At 39.0% G+C, this 21,396-nt stretch overlaps 1 protein-coding gene across 2 annotated transcripts in view; it reads right to left on the bottom strand.

The window, feature by feature from the left end:
* Positions 1 to 21,396, bottom strand: part of TNFAIP8L3 (TNF alpha induced protein 8 like 3) — a 49,152-nt gene that overhangs the window by 6,421 nt on the left and 21,335 nt on the right. Inside the window, exon 1 of one of the 2 annotated variants that reach the window (XM_062584149.1) lies at positions 11,903 to 11,990. The exons of the other annotated variant lie outside the window; for it this stretch is intronic. The gene's annotated coding sequence lies outside the window, so the exon portion shown is untranslated. Of the gene's footprint in view, positions 1 to 11,902; positions 11,991 to 21,396 lie in introns of those variants that run through there. 2 annotated transcript variants of the gene reach the window in all.

Genomic DNA, 21,396 nt, shown 5'->3' with positions numbered 1-21,396 from the left:
TCGCTGCTGGATCTCTAGCATCTAAACTGTGCCTGCCACTTGTGTTCAGAGCCCTCAGAATCCAGGCAGACCCAAAGGCTTGTGCATACTCCTTTCTCCTTTTGTGCAGCCCTGTGAATTGTAACATCTTTAACAGCCAGTAAGTAGTTTCTTTATTATTGTGACTGCCAAGCACCAAATGCGAGCTGCTTACCCTGATCTCTCTGCTAATCAACTGCACCAGACAGAAAAAGTCCCAGTGGGAAAGGGCTGTGTTTCATGGTGACACAGGGCAAGTTTGTGCATGTGTAGCATGCCATGGTGCTCTATATTAAAAACAGATGCTGCAGTCTGCTGCCAGTCTCCCCACGACATCAGGAAAAAGCTGAGGTGATCAAGAAGGATGGCAACTCGTGCATCATATCTGAACTAGCAGCAGGTCACCCGGCTATCCAGACTGGTGCTCTGTAGAGGCTGAGCGTGTGACCTCTACCTGCCCCATTGCCCATTTGGACTGTTGAACAGCATGGATGTTGAGAAGGTAGATAACGGGCATCAGTCCTAGCATGGCCTAGATAGTGGGGTGGGGGCTGCCTGCAACAGGCCATGCTCAACTTTCCTTAAATTCTGGGCACGTACAGTTTTAGAGCAGTGTAACCTGGAAGAAGGGAGAGACTGCGTTGTTTGGATTCTTGCCTCTGAAATCGCATGGTACTTAGAAACCAAGGTGATGCCTTGCTATTCAAAGATAGCAAATAGCTGTATGATTAAATTCTTTCATAACGCTTTCATGAGGACTGCAGGTTTACTTTAGAAGCCTTTTCTTGTTGCAATACAATGCTCTTACACACAAAATATAACTTCTTTACCTCCCACATGTGGCAAATCTATTTTCTGCTTTCTTTCACGTAACAAATCAGGAACAACATTATAGATGCTGTTAGCTTTGAGAAACATTACGCCAAAGGAAAAAAAAAACACCCAACCCTGAGCATATTGCTTTGCTAGGTTGTTATTAGCTTCCATTAGGAATTCTGGCATCTTAGTTTTTTACTGAAGTAGAGACTGGTTTTGTCTTCATATTTGCTCGCTTGCTCTCCCTTACTCTCTAAATCATGTAATCGCTTATTTATTGTAAAAGCTATTCAAAAAGCCCTATGATCTTCCATGCTTCAGAAGTGTAATTCTTCAGACCTCCATTTCTGTAGCTGTCATACCTGAAAACTGAGTCGAGCCTGGCCAGCTGCGGGTGAGATGACCTGGGGAGGCTTCCTGCATCCGGGCAAAACAAGAACCAGCCACCCTCAGGGAGGATGCTGTACCACCTCTACATGAGCAGAAGCCCAGCTTTTGGTACGTGGTGCTAAAAATGGCACAGATGCCTCACTTCCGTATAACAGAAATGCTTAATAATAGAAGCATGGAAAAAGTTTTGCAATTCTGGAGAGTGGGTATAGGAGTTTTATAACTTTTAAGAGTTTTTCAGTCTATAATGCAAGAGCATCTGTAATATTCTCAGTATTTTGATTCCAGATGGCTGTACAGCATGGTTAAAGCTAAATGCTCAGCAATACTACTTTCATGTAAATATCTATTCACCCATTATATATACACAACAGCAAAGCAGAAGCAGTATCTGCTCCTACTGCTACACACAGGAGACAGCATGGTTGACTGTTACTGTAAACAATTACCTAGACATGGAAACAAACACCCTGAGCAGAGAGTCCATTTCACTCGCAATTAGCCTTAATAAAGTTTTGCAGCCAGGGCTATTTCCTGCCTTGGCAAATGGCTGGAAGACATGTTGAAGTGAGCCCTGAGGTCAAAATTTACAGAGTAGAAGTTAATCTGTAGAACTTTGGTGGAGTTGGCCAAGTGCATTTTTTACTGTATTTGTAGGCTTGCCTGGAGAAGAAAAACATAAAACACTTTCTTGTTTTATACGTTGTAACAATGTCATGCTTGTACAATTAATTTTATGTGTCTGACACTGGCAATTGTCACTATCTTGCCTGCTGCACTCTGTACTAATTAATCAACTACCTTAACCATTGACTTCACCTGCACTAAGGCTGATCACACTCGCAGCTCTTTGTCGTCTCCCCTTTATGCTGTGAGCGTTTACCGTATTGAGGGAGCCTGTTACAATACTGACTCTGAGCAGTGGGTGGTGTGTTGCACTTCCAGACTGTTGCTAACTGGTGCACACCTTGGGGCACAGAGTTAGACCAAGAACGTCCTGAAGGGATAAGTTGAGCTATGCAAATCTAAGGACTGAGCTAACAGCATTAGGGTGCTGCAGGACCGCAGCTGGCTTCTGCAGCCTGTCAGGGATATAGGAGGTGGCGGGAGCTGGAATGGGTCCTGCTCTGTGCTCCAGCTGTGCTATAAATAAGCAAAAGGCTGAATCTCAAACCGAAGGAAAGGAAGGTATGCGGGAAAGGAAGGATAATGATCAAGAGGCTGAATTATTTTTAATACTTGTGAATCTTCAATTTTCAAAGCAATGCAGCTTCTGCAGCAAGAGGCAGGCTTTAAGGAGTCAGCAAAGCTGCTGGCAATGTGGGCAGCCATCCGACTGCCAGAGCTTGCCCAGGCCTGGTGGAGAGGGACTAAGCCGTGGGACAGATGGGCTCAGCAAGTTTGCTGTGGTAGGAGGTAGCTGTATTGTGAAAATCTTTGTGGGAAACACGCCCAATTGAACAGAAAAGCAGGGTGCTACTTGTTCGAATGACTGAAATTTCAACCTACGAGCTGGAGAGTTTTGGAACGCACATGAGAACGCGTGAGGCAACGGTCTCATCAGGCTTGCACAAGGAATTACATGAGCAGTGGTTCTCTAAACGGTCAATCAAAAGTTGCCGCTGTTGTTGATTCTTAATTGGGCTCTACGGTTACCTGGAACGTCTCTTTTCCTTCACTTCTAAATAGTTTATTAGTATAGATAACCTTACAGGAAAACAGGAAGTTTTATTAGGCTGTTAGGTGAAACTAAAGGTATATAAGGACAAGGAAAAGGTAGCACAAATTCAGAAAGGAGAATTTGTGTAAAAACAACAAAATTCTTTTTGCTTAATTTGCACTAGTCAGAGACAGAAATGTTAAGAGATACTGAGTTGCAAACTGATTTGTTTCACTTATCGTTCACGTATCATTTATATGCTATAAGAGTTATTAGAAAGGTGAACGGCAGAACTTAGGCTTTCAAAATAGCTTTAAAAATATATAGGGAAAAAAGTGCACTAAAAGCACTTCCACCACTGTATTTTAGTACTGTGCAAACAGAGAGCTAGTTGTAAATGTGCATATTTCTCTTGGACAGCTACACGATCATTGCAGAAGAAACATTCAGTATTTCCAGTAACTTTAAGCCAAGAAATCCGGTAAAACAGAAGGAATATATCAGTTTTCAAGGAGGGCCAATTTAAACATGTAAGCACTCAGGGCCCAGCACTCAAAACTTCTAACACTTCTAAATTGTTACGATGAACGTAAAAGGGTTGCTCATTTTCATAATGGAACAGGAGATGCAGACAGATAATTATACAATCCTAGGAGAACATACTGGTAACTTGAACTCTGAGTTCAAAATGTGGATATGCTGAAAATGGCAGCAACAGCACTGTAAAGAGGAAACATGACTGAATGGAAAAAAATATTTTTCTTTTCAATACTCTCTACAAGCAGCAATTATTTTGCAAAAGAGCACTTTCTGGCATCTAGTGCCCGGAGATTACTAACAGTAATTTTGTTTCAGCAGCTGTATTGTATGTTGAACTTATTTTATTAATAATACATTGTTCCTATGTGCTAGCATGTGTTTCAGAACCTGGCAGAGATGGTGGTAGACTGAGGAGCTTTTTCTGTAAACAGAACAGGAGCAATGCAGAATAACCAGTTTAATTGCTGTCCTTGCCTCAGGAATGCTTCCAGAGACTATATCCAGGGAGACAGGAGTTCAGTTGCTGTTCCATGAGCTCTGCTGGAGTTGTCAAGAAAGGGGCTGGCTGAGCTCCGGCTTGCATTGGGTAGGACTTTTTTTGGCCTTCAAAATAGCATATATTGAAAAATCACTGACATGTAGTAAATTTTAAGTATTAATTATTGAAGAGTTTGATTTCAGTCTCCAAAAGAGTTTGTGTTTACACAATCTCCTCTGCCTTCCCCACAATCATGAGATTTCTTACACCTGTTTCCTAATAAAGACACTTAGCACTTACATAATCACCATAATACCTTATTTTTTTTTAATAAAAGTGTTTAAGTGTAAGGATAATTATCTCTATAGGAAAATTTGCTGACCATGTAGCTTCCACAGGACAGTAGTAAGTTTTTATATGTGTAAAGCAAATGTTTATTGCTTAGACAGGACATGGTCTCTGCAGGAACATCAAGTGCATAACAAACAGTAAACCCATTATCATGTTAAGGAAAAAAAAAATCTCATAGACTCCTTTAAAAGGATGCAACTATTATATTCTTCCATACAGAAGTAGCAATTATTTAAAAAAGAAAGGATTTTTCTTGCCAAAGTACTATTTGCCACTGAGAATATTATAAGCCATGATAAACTTTTCAAGATTTTGTACCTGTTCTGCTTTTATCCAGTCAAAGTTTTCGTAGCAACTTCTCTTTCTAGATAAGGATTTGTAGAATTTACTTTTGGAGCTACTTTATCATCAGTTTCCACACCAGTACATTCAGTTTTGAGCAAAAATTTGAACAAAATTGCAAGCACTGAATTACAAAGTATAGCCTGTATTATCTAAGCATCTGGGATATACCTACACATCTGGGAACCCATCTGGTAGAGTGACTTCACTTAAACCTGTTAAGATTTTTGGTATTATAGTAAACTTAAAAATCTTAATTTGTTTTCAATGTATAGTGTCATTCTTGCTCAAGGAATGTAGTAAGAATTCAGTCTCTCTCTTCTCTTCTTAAAAAAAAAAAAAAAAAAAAAAAAAAAAAAAAAAACAGAAAAAATCCCTCAAAATCAGAACAGCTAGTACGCTAATATTTACTTATAAGGCAGGTGCTTTACAACCATTAAGTCTGTGCATTAAGTGTTCAGTTGCAGTATCAAAGACCAAGGTTCGGATCTCCTAGTTCAGGCTCTGCATCTTCCCCCCTTCCTCAAGGGATTTGATGCCAGGGAGCAGCTATTCCCCCTTTCTGACATCTCAATGTTTGAGCACCAGAGCACTTGTAATAGATCTTGAGGGAATTATTTCCTAATTTCATGAATGATAGATTCTTGATCAGGATGCATAAAGTCTCTTCATTCATATCATTCTAGTAGTGTGAGGGAAAGACAAGGGCTATGGAGGGATTTGTGCTTTTGTGGGCTTTGTGCTTGTTAATTATAACAATTCTAACTCCTAGTTAACAGGAGGTAGGGATTTTCCCATGCATCTGTAGCTTAAATGCTTTTTCTTTCTTCCTTAGAAGTCTTTTTAGCTTGCAGGAGCCAATGGTTCCCAGCAGGAAATTAATATACCTGGTAATATCAGCTCTAAATACTAAACAAGACCTCTGTGCAGTATGTCTGCTTTAAACAGACTAAGTGCAGCCAAGAAATGGGGTACTGGGTCACTGATTTCTTTCTTTTCCCATTTCTCATCCCCTCATGAAGAAAATTCTGAGGGTTTATTTTTGTGTCTTCAGGTTATTTCTTGTTGCAGTATATTGCTCTTTCTCTAGAGATATACTTCCCTGCCTTTTACATGGAGTAATTCTATTTTTGACTCTGGTATATTAAGAATGGCATGAAAAATAACCACTTCTACACTCTAAGGATGTACAAAATTCCCTGAGAAAGCAAACAGTTGAGAACCTAAGGATGGCTTGTGTGAAGAGGCTGTGAAACTGGGAGCTCGCATTGCTCTGTTGCTTAAGATGAGGCTAAAAGTAAAATATTTCTCCTAAGCAAGGGCACAGTGATGAAACTTCCAAAGACAATAGGCTGCCACTGCACAAGGTGTCAAGCTGCTGTGAACAAGCTGGCTCTGCAGCTGCACTAGATGGAGAGAGAGTCAGTTTATCAGCTCAGGCACTGTATCCTTCTAGAGCTAAGCTGGTATCTCTGCAGAACACACCATTCTCTTCACCATCCTCTATCATGTTGCTCAGATGCACCCAAAATAGTCTACCTTGTCCCATATAGTGGCAGGGGAGCAAAACTCTGTAATTCACTCTCAAAGGTTTTTACTGCTCAGCCTTGTTTGCTTGAAATGCTTAGAGGACACTGACGTGGTGCAAGATGGGTTGGGGTAACCCTAAACACTGACGTATACACAAATCAGAGGAGGCAAAGGGAAGGAGTGAGAAAGGCTGCTTCAGCTAAGAATTAATTTAAATTTATGTCATCTGCATATCCGGAGAATGAGGGAGATATTTTTATGAACATTACGTGCAATCATTTTATTTTCTTGACCATGAGATAAGAAGGTGATGGATAAGTGGGAAATAAAATAATGGCAAAGATAAGGCACATCAGTGAGGGAGGCGGGCAAATGTGTCCTTAATGAAACACCAGAGGAGCTGCTAATTGGGAAATGGTCTCTTGTCTAACTCCAGCCAGAACTTCCAAACTCTGTTTATCCTAAGGAAAAGAGTTGAAGTGAAGTGAAGATGAAGAGGAAAATGGTGGCAGGAAGCAAGTGTCTGATAGGAGTCCACTTCTGCAAGCCAGAAGCAGGCAATCTAGACTGATCAGAATGTATTTAAAACTATTAAGAAAAGAATGTTTAACTAAAACCATATATTTAGGCTATTTATTGTTTAATTTCTTTTTTTCTTTTTTTTTTTTTTGCTTATTACATAAACTGTGTTTTGAAGATGCTAGTAAGTGTGTACAGATCGGTTGCTAGGACTGCAGAAGATGGGGGGTGGGGGGTTAGGTTATAATACATTCAGACCTGTTGTTAGGTAGTCAACAGGCACAGCTATACGCATACATACAGGTAGAGCAGTAGGATCTTGATGTGTTTTTCTCTTTAAAGAGAAAGCGAAGAGTGCAAAACCTGCTGCAAGTATGAAATTTTGATAAGGGAACAAGGGAGTTTATTAGACACAGGATATGTTGCACTTTAATGTACAAAAGTGCTTTTGATAAAAAAGACTCTGCAAGTGTCTAAGTCAATTACTAAAGAAATAGTCCCCTAAACCAAACCTTCAAGCTATGCCTAGTGATAATGTGCTGTATGTCATTACCTCCCAGGTGTGTGCAAGTTAACTATGTCTGTGTGTTTAAGACAGTTTTCATTTCCAACATGAGTGTAATGGCCTAGATTTGTAAAGAAACCTAAGATATCATTAAGTGCATTCCCAAATTTTAAATACTAGTCTGGGATATTCGGGAGGAAAAACGGACCAAAAAAATCTGGAGAAGTTATTACAACCAGTGCAGTATTTTGGGGTAAACGTCCCAAATAATTTACCATTCACATATCAAACATCTTCCTTCTGTCTCCTGGCAGTGGAAGAGCCCTGCTTTCTCTTTGCCTGACTCCCTCCTGTCTCAGAGTCCAGTGCCTTAGCACTTAGTCACACTCTGAATTCTGATCTGTGCCCCACTGCAGGACAGAGAGAATGTCAGCTTTTCAAACCTCCATTTTAAACAAACTGTTATGCTTTGTTTACCATAATAGGTAACAGGGTATCAGTCCATGCTCTGACCTCACAAACACGGTAGTCAGAATTTCTTTGCCATTTGAAGCAGAAAGTTTTATTTTGCTCAGCTCTGATTAGCTGATATTTTTTGCTGTAGCTTTACCGCAAAGGTGCTATATCAGAGCAGAATGTTGCTTGTGCAAGTCCATAAAAGACCTGAGAGCACACTCCCTTTTTGAGTAAGGACTACTGATAATATCAGTGTCTGAGTGGTGCCAGGTCTGGCTTCTTTTAACTCATTTTAAAAGACTTTTTCCCCTCACTTGAAGTTTAAAGATTCCTTTAGCAACCTCTTACAGAAGATCCTATTATGGCCTTGCTGAAACATACCCTTCTGCTATTTAATTGTAACACAACCCATCTATAATGAGTTAGTTCAGTGTTTTAGCTACAAATGGACTGGTGGTACCACAATTCGGGGGGGGGGGGGGGGAGAAAAAAGAAAAGAAAAGAAAAAGAAAAAAAATCATCTGATTGTCTAGCTGAAAAGCATATGTGTAAACTCCATTTACTTGGCGAAAGAGGCATGATACTAAGAGTAGTGCAGGGCTTTTTTCCTTCAACAGAGAACGTACAATGCTCATATACTGAAATAGCCATAAGCAAACAATTGTACTTTGCATATCTTTATAAGTAAATATCTAAACTGAACTTGTCAATATTGTCAATCTGGGTTTAAACCGATGCCTAGTTTTCATACTGAAAGGGCTAGAAACGTATTTCTTGATGACAGCAAAGCTGAAATAGAAAAGGCTAAAGATGGGAGCATTTAAAAAGAAAAAGAGAACCTTTTTATGCCTGTTTACTGTTGCTCTCAAAGGAGGACAACAAAACTAGAAGATTCTCCATTTACTTATTGTTTAAAACAATGCTTTACTGTTTGCCTGCTTCTTACAGCATTGTATTTTTACGGTTACAGAATGTTTGGCTGCCTAGAATCCTTTACATGTTTGCTTTTTATTGCCTCTAGAGAAGGATTAGCTGCTGGGGAGATGGCCAACGCAGATTCAAAATGGAAAACTCTGACCAAAGGAAAAATTAACTACAGTCAGTGCAGCTGGGATTCATCAGACTCTCCATCTCTTACAACTCTTTGTGCATCTAATTGGCGATTCATTGGTAGGAAGGCAGCACATGTTGCCTCATGCCTCAGATGTGATCTATAACCCTGATTTCCTTTAAGATGAAGCCTGATTAGGACTTCAATATTTCCTGTGGGTGTTCTACTCTGCGCTGCTCACCTGCAGCTTTAGATCAAGCACCCTATCAGGATGCAAAAAACACTAAGAACTGAATGTGAGATGGCTGGCTTCCATCCCTGTGAAAAAGGATACATGCTAATATGTATCTATCCCACATGAATTAGACCACCTGCTATATTCTCCAGAACTGTTTTCTGAAATCGTCCATAAAGAACAACCACAGTTTATACAGCGTTTTCTTTAATAGAAAGGAAGAATTGTTAAGTTATGAAAAGCTTAGTATACTCTAATGAAAATACAAGCTGAATCCTACAAAGAGCAAAAGAAGATTTTTTTTTTTTTTTTTAATGGGAGAATACAAAACTCAGGTGGATTTAGTTGATTCAGTTCTTCCTCAGTTTCAAGACCTGCAAGAGTAGTGTCTGCCAAAAGTTAGTGTCTTGCTATCTTATACTAATGAAAGAAAAATCCTGATGCTGTACTGGAAGAAAGGGAGGAGAAACTAGACTACAGATGATGGTTTCCTTGTTACGAGTTTAAACTCAAGCGATAAGCATGGCATCAGTACTTTCACAGTGATCTCTCTGACCCAGGAAGCATAATAATATCTTGCAGTCAAAATCTTCTTTAGAGGATAAATGCTGATGAAGATACTTTTTACCTTGTTCATTGAATATATATTGCAACGTGTATCATGCCAGGAGGAACATCCTGATAACAGGGCCAATTTTTTCTGTCATCATGGAGTCCCTAATACCAGTTTAACTGCAGTAGCTATAACCACCCGTGGTGTAGAAATTTGCTCTAAGTGCAACTGTTTATTTCACAAAAGCCAAAATAGAAAAGATGTTGGAAAGGTACTGAAACGGTCAAGACAGTTCTTAGGTGGTCTGTTTCATTATTGTGGTGAGACATGTGAGTAACAGTGATGGTTTCTGTACATGTATGCAGCTATATGGAGTCAAGATTGAACTTACAGAGGGAAAAATCCAGTGACTGTATGTTACCTAAGGTATATTCTATAGGGACAAGCCTCCATGAGAAATACAGTTAAGCAGAATCTGAAAAATAGAGAAGCTACCTCTCATCTCATCAGACTTCAGTTCTGTGGGATCTCTGAGTACACACGTACTGAGTTTTTGTGCTGATACCTCCGCGTGAGGTGCCAGCTGAATATCCAATGTGATGCAGAAATGCTATCTCTGAATGTAGCAGTCACAACGGCCTCTAGAGAGAAACTCCATGTAAGATGAATTGGGCCCAGCTTAATATTAAGAGAAACAAATGCAACACAGCCCATGAGCTGTCGTCATCTCACTGCTTCAAATGCCAACAAAGAATCAGGTTAAATAACAGCAACAGAATAATAGGGAAATCATGTTTACTAAAATAATTCACTCTGCCAAAACAACTGCTATTTCTGAAGGTAATTTATCAGTATCTATTACTCTGTTTTGCTGCTTGTAATCTCGAGCATGGATTTTTAGAGAGTCTGGTATGTGTCCAAGAGCAAACAGCACACTGCCTTTCCTTCTGGGGCAATTCTAAGCGTAGACAGCTTCTCAGGTCTTACGGAAAAACGTTTCCAAAGGTGGGTGAGACCCATCTCATCTTTCCTGAACTTGATATGGTGCTCAAAGAGTGAACTTCCAGTGGAGGTTCCTCAGCTATGGTAGCAGTCACCTGAGGGAATACTGCTTAGTTTCCTTTTATTGCATCTTAGGACTTTGTAAGTCCCTCTTTCCTGGGGATCTAATCTTGCATTTCTTAGTCTCACTAAGGCTCTACTGAATTCATTCTTCTTTCTGCCTGAAAAAGTGTGACAAAACCTACTTCTTATTCAGCTCTCACCAGTCCAGAAGGAATGAAAGTGCATTAGTTCTGCACAATCTCACATTTCCCAAACTACGTTTTCTGCGGTGAGGGAAAAATGCTAACCCCTTTCTCAAAGAGGGGGTTTTCACTATTCTTTTGTGTACTGCTATGTGCAGGCCATCCACCAGAGATGACTTTCAAGTAAGGAAGGGCCAGGCCTCTTGGATCCCAGGTCTGAAAATAGGTCTGATCCTCTTTATCAAGGCTCTAACAATCCATGTGATATGCTTGTCTAGACAAATAAGACTGCTCTGCTCGCACATTCTGTAGGTTTCAGCTTTTCCTGAAACAATGTCTGCTTGTAGTTTCTCTTCTCTATTCCTGCAGTTAACATAGCATAACCCAGGGACTTTCAAACTGAATTATATAACCAGTGAGCAGAAAGTGATCACTGCCGCAAAGAGCCTTCAATCAAATGATGTATTTGTATTCTTTTAAATGGTGACTGGAGGCTTAAAAGGGAATGAACATATACCTGTCGTTCATCACTGTTAATTCCTATGCCAAAATAATCTCAAGAGTTTCCTTTGAGTTTGCACAAAAACTGGAAAACAATAACCCAATTCTTATGCTCCAGATATAAATATTAGGAGGAGTAAACTGTTAAGAGTAACATTTAAATAAACTCTGTAAGAAAGTAATCCAGTTGAGTGATATTCTAAAATAGAACTAAATCATTTAACTTTTACTAACCATCATGGTTCACTTAATGACACTTCCTAAGATGGTTTAGACAAGGTATGAGAACGTCTGCAGTCCTGCCCACAGTGATATAGCACAACCTAATATATTTCACATGAGAGGTCAATGTCCATATTCAGGTCTGGAACCTGTCTTTGTTCATTCTTTTTGTCTCATTTTAATTATTGTTAATTTGAGCTACTAATTTTATGCCATTGAGCCCTACACTACATTATATTTGAAGCTTCCCTTGGTAAAGCATTTAGTAGAACTTTAATTCAGCTGACCTAACCACAGTGGACTTATTTTTTGTCACCAAACTCAAGGGCTGGCATGCTCTTTTATTCAGATAGTTTTTTGTTTGTTTGTTTTTCCCCAGTAATCTGTTTCTGTTCTTCTGAGCCTGATGGTGCTGCTGAGGACCCTGCGGAGGTGCTAGCTACCTAGCTACTCAGGCCTGCCTTTGCTGCTGCAGTGAGCTCACTCACCTGCATGTCTTCAGCTTCGGGAAGCACTGGGCCCTCCCTGGTCACAGATCTCTTAAGGTTTGTTGTAGAAGTGGTGCTGCCAGCATCCTCCCATCAGCCAGCTGCCTTTCTGTCCTTTCTTCAAGCCCAAAGCCTGAAGACAATTGACCATTAACTGCTTTGCAGTGTCCTTTCCCCAAATATTAGATCCTGTTGGGCTTGCACAGAATACACCAGTAAAAATCTTCTATCCTTCCAGCATGCTTAACAGCCATGCCTCCTATGAGAAATGTGCTCATGATAAAAACACATTTTCTTACAGCAAATGGGCGCCCCACTGAGCCTCTCAGACTAGCTTCCCATGATGTGAACTCTCATTAAGTGCAGCCCAGTGATGCTAGCTTAGAGTTGCATCAGTAAACACTTACTTGACTTTAATATACATAGAAATTACTTGTGAAAAGACTTTATCAGAGAAATAAAATTCAGAAATGCCAGAAGATTCTCTCTTGCATAGTGAGCAAATGCCTAGAGATCAGAATAGCACTTCAGAGCTCGTAAGATTTTGACAAGTAGAGACAGTGCGTAAAAAGATAATGTCTGCTGTCATTGCCTCAATTCTGGCCACGTGTTCATGCATGGAGTAGGCTCATTCATATCCTTCTAATTCATGCTTCCTGGAACTCACACATGGGACACAAATCACAGCTAAGTCACAGTCTTAGGATGTGTCCAGTTACCTGAGAATATTAACACTACGAACACAAGTATGTAAACATGATACTCCCCAAGAATTTATTCAGGGAACACTGAAATTCTTAATCTAGACATTTGTAAAAACTGTACTGTTTTGTATACTGGTCAAATGGAAGCTGAAAATCTCATTAAGATTGCAAGGACTATGGTCCAGAAAAATTCTAGAGATACTTGAAAATTCTACAATTTCTGCTTTATTCTAGAATAAACAAGAGAACACAACCATAAAAACAATATGGCATATTTAAACATGAAAAAATATGTGCATCTGAATGTATGTGAGCCAAACTTAGGTCTGGCTATGCCTGTAAAGACTTCTTTTAGCATTATTTATTTGCTTTCTTACTTTATGTTGATGTATAAATAATCTTTTTTTAAAAAGCAAGCATTATCTAATATCTACGTATTGATACAATCAGTGAAACCATATGCATTCAGAGGTAGTTCTCTCCTTTGTTCTCTCTGTTTCTAAAGATAACTTTACAAAAATTAAAAAAAGTGGCCAAGTAAGAAAAAGTTGTCTGGATATTTGCTCAGATAAACTACAGAGAATAAAGTGTTTAAATGAAATGTTTGCTCTTATTTTCTTTACGGAGATCCTTTGCACCTTGTGGAATAGCGTCTGACAAGTACCTGTAGATCCTAAAGTCACATATGATCAAAGAGATTTAGGATATGACCCTACCTCCTTTTGGACAGAGCAGAATGTCTTTTGCTGTATTCAGTGTTTCATGAAAGAAAATGTTTTTACTGGTGTCAACAATAATGGCATAAACTAGCCACATAAAATTAAGATGTTATATAGGATAACAAGGACATTACTTTTCCAAAGACACCCCCACTACTTTCCATGGTGTGCTCAGGTTTGACCCCTACAGTTTCTTAATGCAAACTGATCTAATATCCAGCAGACACTCTTGCCTAATTTCTTTAGAGGGAACTTGCTATTTAAAGGGGAGGTGTTGCCATTAGTATTTTTTAAGTTTCAAGGTGTGTCATGTTTCTTGGACTATCTTGTCTCTGTACAGGCTATTTGGTGTTGTCATTCTAATTTCCCATAGCTACCAGCGGATAAACATACATTGCACAGGGACTACTGCCTGAATTAACATCTTGAATTCAAAATGTGTCTTTGTCTTATTCAGACTCTGATCCTCCAGGCTGGGGACGAGATCAGCAAATGCAAGGGACTATTTTCTGACTTCTCTTTTTTATTATGCTTTTCACTATGACAACTTCTCTAACAGAGAATGAGCTGAAATTTTTATTGTGTCTGTTCTTGCCTCCTTCCTCCTTCTCATGTTCATAAAATAATAATATAATTTGTCTGGAATACAGGAATGTAAATTACTTATGTCAGTGGTTGGATTAGGAATGACTTATAATAGCATTAGCCTTGTTTCAGGTTTAAAAGATACAGTTCATCATAGCAGCAAATGAAAAAACAGCCTCAGAGATAGGAATGGAGAAGTATGTGCAGTGGAGGATTAAAAACGCAAAGTTTCGAAATATTATAAGCTAATTCAACCCAGCTCTCATGATTTATAAGATTTCTAGAACTCTTAGTTCTATGTTATTTCTTGGCTGTCATTCTTAGCACATATGCTAGTTAATGTGTTTTGATTAAATATGGGCAACTATAATCACACTCTGTTCTTCTAGTCCTGGTTGTGTAATCTTTTTTCCTCTTCCTTTATTATACAAGAAAAACAGACTTTTCTTTGCCAAAGATGGTTTTAGGCCTCTGACTACATCTACTGTAGTCCAAATGATAAGGGCATATTTCTATTAAACTCAGTATTTTGCTAGTAATGAAAATTGATTTTATGTATTTTCCTAGTTGATTGTAGGACCATACAGATGCTACTCGTTTGATCTAGAATACTTACAACACAGCCCTGCTTCAGTGAGAAAAGATTAGAGGGAGTGTTGAGTAACACATAGCGCACTAGCTTGCTCTGCCTTTGCTGTTTAAGAGACATTCAGTATTGCATTAATAGTGGCATCTCCTGTTTTGTTCATATCTTTTCTGAAACATATCTGTTTTATTTCCTTTAGCGATAAAGATGCAAACTAAATGGACTTTTCCTCCCTCTCCCAACTGTGGAAACTGTGCATCAGACTTGGTACTACAATTACGACACTGCAGCTGGAACTCTTCTTGGCATAGGGATGAATGCTTTCACTCTAGAGGTCAAGGACAATTACTGTGGCCTGAGATTGCTTTAGGTAATATTTGTTCAGCAGATAAATTAGAAGGTAGTGCCAGGTTTGTCAATAAAGTATCTTTCATAAGGACTAAAGTCTTTAAATACTACTTTCCCAGCTTCCTCAGATAAGATTAAGCAACTGCACAAAATCTAAATGTGGCATTCTGTGCATTTTTATTCTGTGCATTAACACAGAAAAGAAGCCATTTGTTTTACTGATAAAGTAATCCGTACAGAAATACTAGCATGGGAAACAGCAGATTTATAGATGCAAAATTCACCCTTGGGATAACAAGGAAGTACAGTTCTGATTCAGAATGGTCTTCACTCCCCTTTCACAACTACATTTTCCTTCTTTGTAATACGGACAGTATATTAATTTCCAACAAAGCTGTTTTTTAGTTATAGCAGTTCCTAAAGTGTCTGTTATCACTAATTGCTGCCTTTTCTGTATTTTGTGTGTTACAGCTTAAAATGGACACCATTGGCTTAGTGTTTCAGACTTAATGTTTACTTGGGGAGGGGAAAATACTTAGCAAAATTCTGTGGTAACAGGCATGTTTGCGTGGAACCTTTCAAACATTCAGTGGAAAGTTTCCTTTGATTCTTACAGAATTTGCAATGTTACATAGTGGCACAGTGTTAATGAATGAGTTCCACAGAGTAAAACTGTTTTCTTTTGCTTTCTCTAACTGAGCTGTACAGGAATGAACTGAATGATCTAAATAGTCAGCAGAGCAATCAAGAAGTAGTAATGCTTGTTAAGTCCTAACTGATTGCAAGAGTTCAGTAACACCAGCAAAGCCACCTTCACCTAAAAATATAAAATCTTTATCCTTTGAACACATGTAATAATGAACCTATTCTGCTCTGTTACTCCTGACTAAACTCACTGAAGTGGGAAGAAAATGAATAAATAGCCATTTCTTTTTCTGTGGCTAGAGAACAGCTCTCAAAACAACCCTTTTCAGTAGTACCCTGATTAGAATGGGTGGTGGCTCAGGAGACTCTCAGTTGCCAGCTTTGGCACCTTGCTGATTTTTCAGCAATATCTGTTTCTTTTTTTAAACTGAAAGCAAGTTGAAACTAATCAAAACAAGCTTCTTCAATAGTTGTGGATTTCACAGCTAAGCCATGCTTAAACTTATTCATATAAATAGTTTTGTTATTTTATAAGATAGTTTTTGAGCAAAATGAGCAGATTTTAGTGTGAAACTAAACAAAAAATCTTGATTTCCCCTCCCTTATATCTTTCTAAATCCTGAGTTTTGCCTGCACTAAGGTAATCCTGTCCATGCAGTCTAAAGTTTAATAGTCATGTTGACTAATATCCCAAAGATGAGTCAGAGCACTGTTGCATTTTGTACTGAAGAATCATAGGAAAATAAAACCCCAAATCAAAAATAATTTCTGGTCCTTTCTGTCTCTCCTGTCTCAAGGTATAGACCCAGCCTCTGAAATCAGTGTTCCTCTTAAGATGCGAGGACAAATCCTCTGATGTAAACGGGCATAGTTTCACTTACACAGATAAAGCAATACAGGTTTATACCAAGGGAGGGAATACTCCCCACATCAGGATTCTTTTTAATAGATTGACTGAAGAACAGTAATTACTCTGAGTCTGAAGAGACTTACAGCTGGACATATGTTATGGCTGTATTACTACATCTACTTATTCAATTGAAAAGAGGCAAATTCATGAATTATGGCTATCCCTAGCTTCAATATAAGCTGGAAACATTGTTATTAAACTGATTTTCATGGAAAATGTTGACTGTTTGATATAATGTTGGAAGTGTATGTATTTTTGATAAAATTCCATAGGATTTTCTGTCAATCTCACAGGTTGTTGGACAGCCATTTCTACCTATGTCTGTGGTTTGCAATAGCTTTGCAACAGATTTTGGCAGAGAAAGTGAGATGTTCCTGTTGTGCAATAGGGAATCCAGGTCTCTCTGCCCCTCTTCAGACTATTAAAGCTGATATTGAGCTTCAGCCTTTGAGCTTGTCTCGCAGACTCAGTGTGCTTTTGAAAAAAGGAAAAGAGAGAAGGGGGGGGGAAAGCTATGTATGTACTTAAACATTTCCTCGGGAAATTTTTGATTCTTAAGCAGAATACAGCATCATTAGATTTTGTTAGTCTTTAGTCTTTCAGCATTGCAAAGTCTTTGCCTTTCAACCGTGTCTAGTCTTAAAAACATTTATGTAGATTTCCCTAACAGTACTGTAATTTCAACCCTGTGACACCATAAGATTGACAGTAATAATTGCTTCAGCAATTGTTATTACCTACTGTTCAAAATCTTTGTCATATCATAGGATACCAAATGCATTTATTGGGATATCCTATTTCTAAAATATACAATGGATAAATTATTGTCGTTGTAAAAAGTTCTAAATATATGAAGCACTAAGAGAACAGCCTTATTTCTCACAAACTCAGAAGGATTAAATTACATACTTGGAGGAACTGCTGCTTATTAAGAAATTATTTATGAGTTGAATTATATCATTTCTAAATATATAATGATTTGGGATGGCTTCCAACAGTTACTAAAGAAGCCAGCCAAGTGATGCTTTGCAATTAAATCAGGCTGACAATTCAGTTAACTTCTCGGTGTCCTGGCTTCTTTCTGCTGTTTTTCATGATTCAAGTGGATAATGTATTAACCTTTTACAACAGAAGCCTCACACATCTCCTCTTTGGTATCCTTTTATGTAGTGATGATCAATAGGAGCCTCTCTGTGGGTATTCACTACATGAAAGATTTCTTTCTTGTCCATGTAACTGCTAGTGATGCTTAAGTTCTTGTGTTTAGTTAGGACCCGTTGTTGTACAGAGTTTTAAAGCTTGTAGCTTCTGATAGCTCATTTGTATTGTTCATTCTTTGATAATGACCATCTTCAAAAAAACTTACTTTTATGCAGAAAAGACTGACCTCTATGGGAACACCTACACTGTTCAAGTTATGCAAGGAGACAAATATAACTCTAGGACCTAGGTTATTAGCAGGGGAATGAAGACAGATAATTAGGAACAAAAACACCAAACATAACAAAAAAATCCACTGAACCATAACCAGTCCCTCTCCTACTTGCATTGGATGGAACTCAGATGTTTACAGAGAGGTTATGCACCAGCTATGAGCTACAGCAGATGTGCTGTACAGCACTTGCACCAGCTCCCTGTAAAGTAGAAAATGCCATATCTCTCCATAGAGATCGGGGCTACTTTCCTAGGTAGAAAATACTATAGAAAGTTACTTATCTAGGCTTAGTTCTAGACATATCCAGAGTAGAGTAGCCCATAAACTTTTTAATGATAAAAGAATTCTCAACTGGAAAAGGTTAGTTAATCTGCAAAGAAATCAAAACCTTGAAAATCAGTGAAGTAGACGGTTGGAACGGGGTGGGGGTGGGGGTGTTCTTCTGTGGAAGAGTCTTTCCATGCCTGGCTGTCGCCATAGTTGCTGCAGGGTTTCTGTCGTTCTGTGTCAAAGGAGTATGTTTCCTCCAGAGTATCCAGGGCCTGTCTGTCTTGCTGGGATTGGCTATTTTGAGTTAGTCACTCAAGAACTAACTAGAATTATTTCTCTTTCCCAGCACTTCAGAATAGATAACAAACTTATTTGGGTATCTGGTATATTTGCTAGCTCCATTACTCATTCATCTCATTAGTGAGGACTGTTTACAAGATTTAAATAAAGGGTTCTCCTCCGTTAGTGCAGGAAAATGAAACCAGATTGTATTACTTGGAAGAATGACTTAAAATGATGGAAATAATTCTTGTACATAAGTAGTGCAACACAAGCTTATTCCACAGTTGCCAGTTGAAACAGCAGCCTATTTTGTGCTATGCAGTTCACTGATTCCTTTCTAGGGTGTTCTTTGTGTATTAAAAAAAAAATCTACTGTTGGTGGGTTTGAACTGCTGTTTTCTCTCAAGTGGATATTCTAGTGCCTTTTTCCAAAAGCTCCGTCTGAAAGCTAAAAATACTGTAGCACAGAGATCTGCCGGAAGGCTCTACTGGGAGGGCAGGAACGCAGTCCTTGCCTGCTGTCTGTAGGTCCTGCCTAGCTCCTCCCTTTCTGCTGTGACAATTCACATGCTGAAATAGCGGCTATCGCTGTTCACCCCCTATGTAGGAATTTTAGCCGGTGGATTCATGAAGCCAGATCTATTTGTCATGCGTCCATGTCTCCACCAGCCTTTGTAGGCACTTCCCTGAAACAATGTTCTTGACACAGCTTGACACAACTGCTTTCCTTCTTACAGCCCTGCTGAGTGGAATTACCCTGTCATGCTGCTCCACGTGACTGAACGTTACGGGGTTGGCGGAACAATCTACTGTTTTAATAGCGGCTTCTGTAAGTTGGTTTCAGGACTACATGTTTTCTGGACATAGAACTACCATATAAACTGATGCTTTTAGAAGATTTTAACTATCTTTGTGTGGGAGATAATACATCGGTAGGCCTTGCAGTGCTTGATAAAATTAAGGTAGAGAAGCCTTGGGTGTGTGGAGGATGGTTTCTGACAGTGTGCAGAATATATCTACTTTAGCCTGGGGAAGAGAAGACTGAGGGGGGATATTATCAATGTGTATAAGTACCTGAAGGGAGGGTGGCAAGGGGACGGGGACAAGCTCTTTTCAGTTGTCCCATGTGACAGGACAAGAGGCAACGGGCAGAAATTGAAGCACAGGAAGTTCCGCCTGAACGTGAGGGGGAATTTCTTCCCTGTGAGAGTGACGGAGCACTGGCACAGGTTGCCCAGACAGGTTGTGGACTCTCCTTCTCCGGAGATCTTCAAGGCCTGCCTGGATGCAACCCTGTCTAACATGCTCTAGGTGACCCTGCTTGAGCAGGGAGGTTGGACTAGATGATCCCCAGAGGTCCCTTCCAACCTTACCAATTCTATGATTCCCTTAACATTGTATAGGGACAGCAGGAACTATGGCTGCTCCCAACGGATGTAGTGACTCTACACATTCTTAGGAGCAAGCCAGAAGAAAAATGGTCTATGAGGTTTTATCCAATCAGCCCTAACAAGACAGCAGATTGTTCTGTGACTATGATAGCTAAACTACTCTAACTCATGGCTAGTTTTGTTTACAGGTTAATCTCATAGAAGATATTTTAGAGCCACTGTTTGGCTCGGGTAGGGCTGTCAGTCACTCAGGTAACTTTCCTCACAACTAAACGATGCATCGGACTGGGAATTTACTAGCCTCACCGAATACCTCACTACATTTTCACAGTGATAATCAAAGGGCAGTAGCATATTAAAATACACCTTTATATACTTCAAGCACATATCCTTAAGCAGACTTCTGTGGAACACCTACCATGCTTTTTAAAACTGCATTCTGACAAGCCAGGAAGTTTCTGTAGAACTCTTCCCAACAAAGAGCAACTATGAATAGTCATTTATGGCCAGAAGTGAAGATTTTTCTTATTACTATATATATTTTGCAATAATGGAACGTACAGAGAATCCCTGCGAAAGTCTTCAAATTGTTCAAAGTCAATATAAGTCCTTATCAGTATATGAATCTTAGGTCCTTCCTGAGGAGAGTTTTGCAGAGATCTTTTGTACCTATACGAATTTCACAATCAGCATTAGGACAGGACAGAGGAAAGAGGGGAGGAGGAGGGAAAGCCTTATTCCCCTCTTGCTCCCAGTTCTGCTAAATCTTTCATTCCATCGTGTGCTTGTGCTGTACAATGAGCCTTCCCCTTTTAAATTAAGGCTGTATCTGTCCCTGTCAGTCTTGCAATTTAACCTTCTTCTGCCCCTTTGACAACAGCTAGCTGTTCAGCTCTCTTACAAAAATTATCAGTTTCTCTTTTGGGTCACATCCAATGTGGACTCTTTCATATTGTTTATTTACTCTACATCTAAAAGCCCTTTGACATCCCAGTCGGTAGTAAAATGAAATAATCATTGATTTCTTACAAGATGTATCAATCTTTATACCATTATGGAGAGGAAGGAAAATAGAGATCTGAGAGCTAATCAGAGTAATGACTTTTGAATCTGTCTGCAAATAGCAACACAAACACAAATACACACATATATTAAAGAAGAAATTTTAAAATATTTTCTACTTTTTTATAATTTGAAAGCTCTCTACTGAACACAAATATCTTTCCATTTTGGCTGCAGAGTATATCTTGATTAATAAACCAGTGCTACATAGCATGTTGGTACTAATAATAACCACTAATAACTAACTAATAAATAACCACAAAATGAATGCTGACAAACTGAGGGTAGATCTAGCCAGTTATCAGTGTTAATACTTAGCATCTGGACAATCTAAGAGAGCCTCTGCTCAATGAGAACTGAGAAATTCATTGGATTTGTGTTAGAAGGTCTTCCCGCAATATCCTTATTTGGCAAAGAAAAATGAAAAGAAACTGAAGCAAGTTCATATTTACTGTGTCCCTCCAAGCAGAAGTTATGAAAATCCTTCTTCATGTAAAATGTACACAGCAGGATTTCATAGCTGATGTCATAGCTGGAATAAGAACTATCTGTCTCTT

This window comes from Rhea pennata, chromosome 10, assembly GCF_028389875.1.
Source record: "Rhea pennata isolate bPtePen1 chromosome 10, bPtePen1.pri, whole genome shotgun sequence".
Taxonomy (NCBI): Eukaryota; Metazoa; Chordata; class Aves; order Rheiformes; family Rheidae; genus Rhea; species Rhea pennata.
Note: the sequence above shows the minus strand (reverse complement) of the source record. Positions and strands in the feature narration are given on the sequence as shown.